The sequence below is a fragment of the Callithrix jacchus genome, chromosome 18 (genome assembly GCF_049354715.1).
Source record: "Callithrix jacchus isolate 240 chromosome 18, calJac240_pri, whole genome shotgun sequence".
Lineage (NCBI taxonomy): Eukaryota > Metazoa > Chordata > Mammalia > Primates > Cebidae > Callithrix > Callithrix jacchus.
The window spans coordinates 35,571,534-35,579,815 of record NC_133519.1 but is presented as its reverse complement, the minus strand read 5'-3'; the positions used below and the strand labels follow the sequence as shown (position 1 = coordinate 35,579,815).

Genomic DNA, 8,282 nt, shown 5'->3' with positions numbered 1-8,282 from the left:
CTGAAAAAAATTGTATCTTTAATTCTCTGGTGCATGTTCTCTTTCCTCTCATTTTTATGACTGAGTCTTCTCACTTTTTTCCTTTCTGAGCCTTGGTTTCCTCATCTTATAGACTATTACTTCCACCTCTGAGTGGTGTGAGAATTAAATGAGATGATGATGGGAAGGAACCAACTTAGGCTAATACCAAGTGCTTAATAAGTATTATTCTCTCTCCTTAGAGGAAAACAACCTTCATGCAATAGGTGATGGGAGTGGGAACTCGTTTAAAGAGAAGGGATACATCAGGTAACTGTCTCCAAAAACAGGAAAACAATTGAGAGCAGGTGTACTGACACTGAAGTAAACAGCATGGGGCAGGAGTTATTTCATATGGGGCAGAAAACGATGTCTCCAGAGCACCCCTTGCTTTCCTCTAGGGAGGTCCTAGAGACTGGCAGGAGAGAGTGCCAAATGTATTGACTGTGTTCAGATCTTGGGTCAGAACAACACAGGCCTGGGGACAGGTTAAAAGTGAAATTTCCGACAGTCCTGTATAAGGTTTTACATAATTCTCCCAGCTCTTTCTGAAGCCTCCTCCAGGGCGGCTGGCAGGAACTGAGCTTCTAAACATCAAAATCACTGGAAAAATGAAAAGCTAAAGAAACAATAAACACTACATGGAAGTTTACAAGTAAAAGAACAAAGTCACCACTTGACAATTCAGTTGGAAACTCAAACTGCAGCAGTTAGCATTCATGAAATACTAGTTTAAGATACACAAATGTAAAGTAATCAGAAAAACATTTGCTCCTGAAAAGTGATCACCATGGTGCTTTGCATTAAGCTGTAATCAGCCTGAATGTAAAATAAGCAAATTCTCAAGACCTAGAGATTTAACCTCTGAGAAAGTAAGACTGTGTTTTGGGGCTTTGACAAAATTTGGCCATCCAATTTGCTGCTTTCTCTAACTTACCACTCTGTGCTCTTCTGTGATGTGTGTTTTTTTGTTTTTTCATATTTGCAATTCTTTCCTCCCTGCCATCACCTTTTAAAATTTAATTATGACCCCCATCAGGACCTAATTATTCAGAATACACAGTAGGCACAGTGCCTAGGACCCACAAAGCTTTTTAATTTCTTTTAAAATCAGAAGAAGAAGAAAATTGGTTAAAGGGTACAAAAATACAGTTAAATAGAAGGAATATGTTCTGGTGTTCAACAGTCCAGTAGTAGTAAGGCGACTAGAGTTATCAACAATTTGTTGTATATTTCAAAATAGCTGAAGGAGAAGATTTCAATGTGGTTAACACACACAAAAAGGATAAATGTTTGAGGTGATGCATATGCTAATCATCCTGATTTAATAATTATACATTGTATGCATGTATCAAAATATTGTGTGCCCCATAAATATGTAAAATTATTATGCATTAATAAAAACACAAAAGAATCTCAAAAGCAGCAAATGCATTATGACATCATGTACAGGGAACAACAATCTAAAAAAGAAAAAATAAATGTTTAGGTCAAAAATATAATCTATAATATTAATAATTAATCTTTATATGAACACATATAATTAAATATAATTTAACATGTTTTCTATGAAGGAAGGAGCCCATGAAAGCAAATGGTCCTAGGGTGCAGCCCTGAGCAGCCAAATTTGTTTGCAAGTCCTTTTAAACCCTTAGGGACACCGAAACTAAAAGGTTATACTTATTTTGTCCTTGGTGAAGCCAGCCCAAAGCCAGCTTCCTAGGCCATCAGCCTCTGGGTTGGAGACACCTGCCATTTATAAGCAGCATCATGCACCTGTGGACTTCAGAAGGGTTTCTCTCCTGGCTCCATATGAGGGCTCTTGGCCCAGCAGCCTCATTCCAAGGCCATTGGAAACTGGCAACTTGCTGGTAGTGGTGACCCCTGGAAACCCTGATTTAGATGTTATAGAGAGACCAGAGTTATGACTGAACTGTTCTACAAAACACAAATCAAGACATGTCCTCTGCCCTGGGGTTTTCTCCCTCCATTTTTATGGATATACATTTTAAAATTTATATATTACAAACCTTAAAAGACGTTGAATCATATAATTAACTAATGGTTCTATGACAATAATAAAATGGTATGAAAATAAATGCCAAAACTGGCAAGTAGAGCCTATCTCGTAATCCAGTGTTTGAATATTTATTACCTAAGTGGCCCCGAAGGTCCAGGACCCCGACACCCTGAGAAACAATGCAGCTATTCTCAGAGATCTTGTTTCCTTTTTTCTCTCTGGGTTTCAAGGACATAGAAAAGAGCTCCTTTTGAAAACTATGTTGCAGCCTGGTGGAGGAGGGTGCTATACTTGGTACAGGCCAGTTGGTCCACTGAACTTTTCCTATAGACTCTTCCTGGCAGAGCCTGAATGTAAGGAAAAACTGTCAGCCATGGAAAAAAGGCAGTGAAGTCAATTAAAAATCAAGTGCAAACTCATGCCTTCCCTGGTTCTTCTCGTGCATGCCATATACATCTTACCGCCTGGACTGTGAACTCCGAGTGGGCAGGGATGGGCCCTACATGTGTTCAGTGTCACCGGCTGCCTCTCTTTCACTCGTCTGTGTTCAATATGTACTTAGTATTTTATTCAATGAATGGAAGAATAAACTTATTTTTATATTTTCCATAATACAAACTCAGGAGCACACCTTCTCCTAGGTCTGAAAAGCGGACAGACGAAAAGTAACTTCAGTAGTAAAACCTATTCCTAGTTGATCTAGTCGTTCTAATCCAGGGATAAGCAATCAGTGGAGGCTAAGGAGGTTGGCAACACGGCATTCCTTTGCATACCCTTGAATTGCTGCCTCCTTGAGCCCACAAGTCTCTTTGCCCTGCAATAATTGTACTCTCTTTATCGGAGTTGATGACAGCTCTAAAAAAAACTGGTTAACAGTCCTGAAGATTAAATTCTCTCACAAAGAAAAAATACTCTGGGTGCTAATAATGTAAAAAAAAAAAAAAGCGGAGGACATTCTCAGAAATGTTCCCACCTGTTCCCAACCAGGCTGTCTGTTTTTATATGCTGTCAGCCCTCTCCTTCTAGTCATTAGTGAGGTTATTAAGATGGACTGAGCTCCTCCTGTTCAGGCCTGCATGGAGACTCTGCTACCTTGCACTAATTTCTGTTCTATGGAGCCCCAAATAAGCTTAGGGCACATAGCAAATTAGATTTCAGGAGACAATAGATCTTAGAAGCAACAAAACCCAAATAAATGATGTTTACTGCCCTTGAGAAAGGACACTGCATTTATCCTCATATGTAGCCGTGCTTCCTTCTATCTATTTCAGGCTGGCTTAGTGCAGGGCGAGGGATAAGAAATGGGGTAGGCATCCTTCTATTTAAGGGTGGGGCAGCTTGCTGAGCAGTCTCTCAATTACCAAGTTGGTAATTGGCTGGCCACAGGCCCTCAGACTTCCCATTCTTCCTCATACCCTCCTGCTTTTCTACGTCACGTCTCCTCATTATCTGTAGATCATTGGTGTTATTAGTCAATGACATTGCATTACACTCAGAACAGAATGGGCTTAAGTTAAAGACCCACACAGCTGACCAATTGGCACATCTCAAGCCTGTACAGAACGGATTTTTGAATCCTTAAGAATCAGAGAAATGGATCTTGAATTGTGGCAGTTGGGTAGGGATATGGTGGGTAAACAGTTCTGAATCAACCTGCTTAGAATTCAAATCCCACAGTCAGCTCTCAGATAATTTTCCCTCTTTTCAACATTTAGTCATTTAGTTTTGAGTAAATAATATACAAGCATGATACAAAGGCAACAATGTTCAAAATGGCTGATGATAAATGGTAGGACTTGCTCTCATTCTTGCACTTGCCACTTGGTTTCTTTCTCCAAAGACAATTGCTACTATAAGGTTCTTGTGTATCCCGACAGTCACGTGCTATGCACGTGCAAAAACATGTGTATATGTTTCTTACTGCTTAAAACACCAAATGTTGGAATTCTGAACTAACTCTTTTACACTGGGGCCTTTTTCATTTAACAATATATACATTGTGTCTTGGAAATTAGTTCGTATCAATTCATATTGAGCCATCTGATTCCTTTTTTAATGGTCATATACAGTAGTATTCAATTATAAGAATATATCATAATACTTTCAAAAAAGTTGAAACTTTTTTCAACTTGAAACTCTTTTGAAAGTATTTGGCTTCAGTCCAGGTGTCAAAAGTGTGAGAATGATGATCAGAAATTTGTCTGGATCTGTCTGTGTGAATCTGTAAGATGACATGGATTTGATCTTCCTTCCACCTTCGAACATTGATAGCTCCTTACATAGCTTCCAAAGGATTGTTTTTACAAACAATTATTTAATGAATATGGTGTATGCCATTCACATGTGTGCAGCCATATATGTAGAATAAAGTACCAAAAGTAGAACTTGCTGAGTCAAAGGATCTATGTCTTTATAATTTTGATAGGTATCACTAAGTTGCTTTTAACAGAGATTTTACCAATTTACATTACCACCAGCTGTGTGAGGGGAATGCCTGTTTCTCTATATTGATGCCAACATATGTCCAAATATTTTGAACTTATATTGTCTAATTGATTTTAAAAGAGATGACATAGTTTTAATTTTTATTTTTTTTATGAATGAGGTCAAACATTATTTTATTTTGAAGAGACACTTGTAATTAACTTTCTGTTTACATTCTTTGTTCTTTTTAAAAACTGGGTATTGACTTTTTGTTGATAGTAGGAGATCTGTAGATATTGGCCTTCTGTGATTTTAATTGGACTTTTATTTTTTAACCAGTTTGTTATTACTTCTTACTTTTTAAGTGATATTTTCCCCCAATATTTAAAAAATATACATGGAATTTATCAATCTTCTAAAAAATTTCTTTTTGCTTTTTTCCCCCTTAGGAAAGCTTTTTCTACATCATTCTATCTTTTAAATTTTAGTTGATGGCTTGCATATTGTATTTTCTCAAGAAAAACAACATGATTTTCTCTTTAGTTTTATTATTACACTGTCCCAAATTATTAATTTCTGCTTTCATTTATAATGTTTTCTTTCTTATGCTTTTTAGTTTTATAGTTCTTTCTTTACCTTCTTGAGTTGCTTTATTTTTATTCTTTCATATTTATTAATGTATGTTTATTTAAGTATATTTTCTTGTTATTAAAATATACAAGCATAATTTTTTTGTTTATTAATATAATTATACATTTTCTTCTGAACACTTCACATAGATTTTGATGATGTTTTGATCACTGTTATTTTGCTGGTAAAATATGCTTTCACTTTCCCTCTTTGAACTAAAAGTTGCATGAGAAAAAGACTTTTTTTTCTAATTTGCTAACAGATTTCTAGTTTTATCGCATTGTAATTAGAGAATGTTGACTAGACTGTTCACATTTTGTAACATGTTGAGACTTTCTTTGGGCCTAATAAATGGTCAACATTTGTGAATATTTCTTGAGTTTCTTGGGATGTTGAAAAATTATAGTTTCAGTTTTCATGGAGTAATGTTTTAGAATTATGTATTATATTTGAGTCTAACATTTGATTGATAGATAGATAGATAGATAGATAGATATTGGTCAGAGTTCCCCAGAGAAACAACCAATAGGATGTATATACATATAATACAGAGACAAAGATTTACTTTAAAGAATTGGCTCATGTGATTGTGGAGGGTAGGCTTGTAGGTTGGAGACCCAGGGGAGAGTTACAGTTGAGTCCAAAGGCAATCTGATGGCAGAATTCCTTCTCGTCTAGAAGAGGTCAAACTTTTTCTCTGTTAAGGCCTTCATCTGATCAGATAAGGCCCACGCTCATTATGGATAAAGTCCACCAATTTAAACATCAGTCTTGTCCAAAAAACATCTTCACAGCAATCTCCAGAATAATGTTTGGCCAAATATCTGGGTGCCATGGCCCAGCCAAGTTATCAGATAAAAATTAACCATAACAACAATATGTATTGTGTTATATAAAAATATTATATATGTAGTATATATATATTTTTAGAGTTGTAAATATTTTGTTCCAGCAATCATTTTTGTGTCCATAATTTTATATACTATATCAATCTTCTATTTCTACAGATAGTCTTTTGGTTATCCTCAGTAAGCCAAGAACATCAGCATACTTCTTTTTTCTCTCCTTATTCTTCCCTTCTACATCATTCAATTTCCATTTGGTATGTAATTTTTCTTAAGTGTTTAACTTCCTATTTTTCCAATATGTTTATAGATCTATGGTTTTGTTTAACAGCTTTGAATAGTATATTTTTATAAGGAAATCAATACTTATATTATTTGCCACCACTCCTTCTCACTTACCCTCCTAAACTTTGTTAGTTATTTCTTATCTACATTGTAAAGGTTCATAACACTTCCTTGTGTTCTGTAACTATAATATCCACAGCTGGTTTAGACTGTCTTAAAGTTGCGTGTTCAGTGCTCATTACTTTCCTTTTGCTGGAGTTTCTCTTAATTTCTTTTTTTAAAACTTTTTAAATTTTTTACAATTTAAATTAGTTTGTTATATAATAAGAGCTTGCTGGATCACAGAAACAAAGTTAAGCAAGATGTGCAATGTCAGAGTACAACATTGAACATATAGGTTTAAGTATACAGATCAATTACAGTGCAATCAAGCGAAGTTGAATCTGAAAATGCAAATGTTTCAGATTATGAAACCCATATCTGTTTTTTAAAGTACAGTTTAGACTTTTTATCCAAAAGCTATGTATACAGCCCAGGCGCGGTGTATTATGGCTCACACCTATAATTCCAGCGCTTTGAAGACTAAGGCGGATGAATTCCTTGAGACCAGGTGTTTGAGGCCAGCCTGGGCAACATGGCAAAATCTTGTCTCTACAAAAATACAAAAATTAGCTGAGCATGGTGGTGCACACCTGTAGTCCCAGCTACTTGAGAGACTGAAGTGGAAGGGTCATTTGAACCTACAACGTCTAGGCGGCAGTGAGCAGTAATCACACCACTGCACTCCAGCCTGGACAACAGTATTCTTCTCCACCCTAGTCTCCCTTAATTTCTTAATTGGATAAAGTTTGTTCTACTGTGCTCATGCTTTCTTCAAGAAGGACTCATGAGTATTCTCTGACTTCTAACATGCTCATACAAGATTTTCCTACTGCCTTATTACTGGTCACATCTTACCCTCATGGACTTTGGAAGTGCTTATCACTTAACTGTTTTTGTTTTTGTTTGGTTTTATTCATTGCTTAGGCCAATTATCATTTAGCCTGCTCACTGTTTAGCCGGTTTTGTATTTTCTCTCTCTTTAGGTAACCCAATCTTTTTGTCTAGCTGGCAAAAATTTTTCACTTTGAGGTCTAGACCAGCTGGCCAGGCTGGTCTCAAACCCCTGACCTCAGGTGATCCACCCACCTTGGCCTCCCAAAGTGTTGAGATTACAGTGTGAGCCACTGTGCCCAGTCCATTATTATTTTTAAACTGTGACATGGCTGTTAAAGTTTTCATCTGCCCTGTTGCAATAATTTTCTTATGCGTGTTTTTTTTTTTTTTTTTTTTTTTTTGAGATGGAGTTTCGCTTTTGTTACCGAGGCTGGAGTGCAATGGGGCGATCTCGGCTCACCGCAACCTCCACCTCCTGGGTTCAGGTAATTCTCCTGCCTCAGCCTCCTGAGTAGCTGGGATTACAGGCACGCACCACCGTGCCCAGCTAATTTTTTGTATTTTTAGTAGAGACGGGGTTTCACCATGTTGACCAGGATGGTCTCGATCTGTTGACCTCGTGATCCACCCTCCTCGGCCTCCCAAAGTGCTGGGATTACAGGCTTGAGCCACCGCGCCCGGCCGCGTGTGTTTTTGAGTTGTTTGGCTTTTCCTGTTGCTTTTACCCTTTCTTCTTATAATGTTTCTATCAGCCTTATATTTATTCTTTTAAGTTAATAATCATGTTTGAATTAGGTGAATTGTTTCTAGGTAAGCTGTGGGCAGGAGACTTGTGTCTGGGAAGTGCCAGAGCCCTGTGCCAGGCCAACGGAATCTTCCTTATAATGGGATTGTATAGGTGTGTGTTCCTCCCGTCTTCATTCCTCCCACCCAAACTAGATTGGCACAGCAGAATATTCCCAATACAGAGTCTCTTACTTTCTTCCTGTCATCCTGACAGACTGCTTCTTGCAAACCATGGTTTGTTTGTGATTCTTCATTCAGCTCCACCTTCCTAACCTTTCAAGGCTTCATACCAAAAAGGGTCAATGGAAAATCTCTACTGGCAAGCTGTGGTTTTGTAC

The 8,282-nt window shown here is 37.2% G+C and overlaps 1 protein-coding gene and 1 long non-coding RNA gene across 9 annotated transcripts in view; one reads left to right on the top strand and one right to left on the bottom strand.

Annotated features, from left to right (window-relative positions):
• The window catches only part of POGK (pogo transposable element derived with KRAB domain), a 339,612-nt gene that overhangs the window by 121,520 nt on the left and 209,810 nt on the right, over positions 1-8,282 (top strand). The gene's annotated exons all lie outside the window — the stretch shown is intronic.
• LOC144580272 (uncharacterized) overlaps positions 1-8,282 on the bottom strand; it is a 222,848-nt gene that overhangs the window by 83,782 nt on the left and 130,784 nt on the right. The gene's annotated exons all lie outside the window — the stretch shown is intronic.